Raw genomic sequence first — 2794 nt, 5'->3', positions numbered from 1 at the left:
CTTACAGAGGAGGGAATTAAGGCCTAATGTTGGTAATGCACCTACTCCTCACTGAACAACATCGTTAAGTCTCGAAGTCCTAAAAGTCGTACTGTGAAAACGGATAACCATAGACATCACAAAAGGGAAGATAACCGCATCACTAAATAACTGCCAAATTACATTATTCCATAACTGCCAAATCACTGAGAATCCTGGTGCAGCTAAGTTGACACACAGCCATCACAGCAGGGTTGCTCTAGCCTTCCTCCTTGGCTGCTCATTACTGAGAGATGTACATTGTTCAATCACAACTAGCCAGATGATAGATTTCTGATGACTTCAAATGTGAAATGCTGTATAACATGATAGTTGATTAGTAGGTATAATACATATCCATTATTATTACTGGTACACATTTTCACCTTTCACACATTTCCTGTGGTAAGTATTCTCATCCCCCACCTTCATATAAAAAAATTAATGCATCAATATGAAATGATTTGCCCAAGATCACAGAGAGCCAAAATTCAAACTGTGGTCTACCTGTGCTCTTTTTATTTCCATGCTGCCTTCTAATAATCATAATGGCTCTCACCTTTTTCCTGTCTGCTACATGTGTCTTTTGCTTTTACACATTTCATATCATTTAATGTTCAGAAGGGCTCTATAAATAAGCTCTTATCCTGGAAGAGCTGAAGGACGGTCCCCAGAGTGAAATTTGGCTTCACCTCATTTGTGATGCGTTCTAGTGGAAGCCCGGGGTTATTACCAGTTCCTTGTTTCTCCTGGAAGGATCAGCAGGCAGACAGCAGGGTCTTCAGAATAGTGGGAGCCGGGAAGAATACAAATCTTCCCAATCAAAATGAATGAATCCTCATTCCGAGCTTGGTCATCTCCCCCTTGTATGCACACCTTTACTCTAGATTCCACATTCTTTTGTATTAGAGGTTTTATTTTATCTGCCACGTATGTCAGCTGGCTGTGTCTTTCCTTCAATCGTACCATAACACTGTGAGGAACACATAACTTATTATCCCTACTTTCCCTATGTGGTGAAAATAAACCTGTTCAGACTTAAACAGCCAGTAACTGGCAGAACTAACATTAGAATTTGAGTCTCCTGAGTGCAGGGTGGGACCACTGTCACCCAAATGGGTGGCTAAGTAATAATGCTGGCACAGTCTGTGACTGTTCACTTATTTCATTGTGTTCAAAGCTCCCCTGAGCTTTGTCAGGGATGACCAATAGACTAATTAGACTAATATTATTGTAGAAACTTTCAAAAGTTTGCCTAGTAACAGCTTTCAGGTATACATTTCTCTAACAAGAATCATGGGTTTGGAAAAAAAAAAAGAACAATCATGGGTTTATCATAAAATACATTTTCATAAAGCTTGAAAAACAAAGGAAAAGAATTCACCACTCTGAATAAGGTTTATAACTATGTGCTTTATGATAAATCCCACTTTGTTCCGTGACCTTTACAGGACTTTATCAATGCTCTGACCTTACTATCAGAAGGCCATGCATCAGTCAAACTAAATAACTGTGTCCCTGAACCTTGCCTTGGCCTGCCACATCACCACTTACACAGGACGTACGCTTTGCTAGAGTACCCAACGATCTTCCCCCTCTTCCTAAGAGAAATGGAACTTTCTCCATTAATCTCCCTATTTCACTACCCAGAACAATACACACTATTGGTCTTCCCTCGTATTTTTCCCTTCTCATATGTCATTAATCATGCTGCCCCTGTATTAAAGTCTAAATATTTGAACTGCTCATTTTTCAACTATTAGACTGAATTTTAAAAGGTATGCAACCATTTAAGCAGAGCAAACAAACACCAACAAAAAACAAGCAAACAAAAAGCAATAAAACTTCTTGGAACATAAATCTATGGAAATGAAGATGCACAACCCTTTATCTGTAATTCTGAAAACCAATAGCATGAAATAATTTTTAAAATCATTTGCATAAACTTCTAGCAAACTCTTTAGGGGACAAATCTTGACCAGAACTGCTAAGAGTTATTTAGAAGTTTGATGTAGCACACTATAAACAGTACTATATTAGGGTACAGAAATACGAATGTGTTTGACTATGAAGGGTTGATACCAGCCTCCTCTAGGAATGTTATTTTCTAAAATCTGAAAAAATTACAAATCCCAAAAGATGTCAGGCATGCAGGGACTGAGGTATGGAAGTGGGATCAGGAAACCATTCTGTTTCCAAACTCTATTCGGTTGGGCACCCGCGATGCATCAGCAAGTATGCCTGGTTCTAGAAACACACACTGCAGAAAAACCCAGTCTTGCTTAGGAAGGACCCCACACAGCAGCAGAAGCTGCATCTCTGTTAAGATGCTGACATGTAAACAGTGTATCAAAATGCACCAGTACCTGGTTTACAGTGAACCCGTGGATTTTTTCTCCTACTTTATATTGTAGAGCTCTCTCACAAGCTTTACTGCTTGTCCACCTCCATGTTTCCCGGTTGGTACAACTGTATTTAAGAAAGGTAAAAAAAAACTTCTGGGTGACATAACTAGGCAGCATAATAAAAGCTATTCATGGATAGAGATAACTAATTCAAAGAACAATTGAATCATGTAACTTCCAGACACATGCCAGCAAATTCATTTCCCATAAAGTTCTTTCATTTTTAACCTTTTACCTCAATCCAGCTAAACTTTCTTATTATTAGCATGTTGTTGGTACTGAAAACCTATTACTTGTACAAACAAGTTCACCATGTGCAAATGATGATCCAGGGCTACCAATTTTCAAATTAGATATATTCTCAATTATAT

The 2794-nt window shown here is 38.4% G+C and overlaps 1 protein-coding gene across 1 annotated transcript in view; it reads right to left on the bottom strand.

Annotated features, from left to right (window-relative positions):
• PITRM1 (pitrilysin metallopeptidase 1) overlaps positions 1–2480 on the bottom strand; it is a 41009-nt gene extending 38529 nt beyond the window's left edge. The window contains exon 1 of the mRNA XM_030885600.2: positions 2385–2480. The gene's annotated coding sequence lies outside the window, so the exon portion shown is untranslated. The remainder of the gene's footprint in view (positions 1–2384) is intronic.
• Positions 2481–2794: the final 314 nt, after the last annotated feature.

This window comes from Echinops telfairi, unplaced genomic scaffold, assembly GCF_000313985.2.
Source record: "Echinops telfairi isolate 266 unplaced genomic scaffold, ASM31398v2 ScPeMD7_31;HRSCAF=116, whole genome shotgun sequence".
NCBI classification, from domain to species: domain Eukaryota; kingdom Metazoa; phylum Chordata; class Mammalia; order Afrosoricida; family Tenrecidae; genus Echinops; species Echinops telfairi.
Note: the sequence above shows the minus strand (reverse complement) of the source record. Positions and strands in the feature narration are given on the sequence as shown.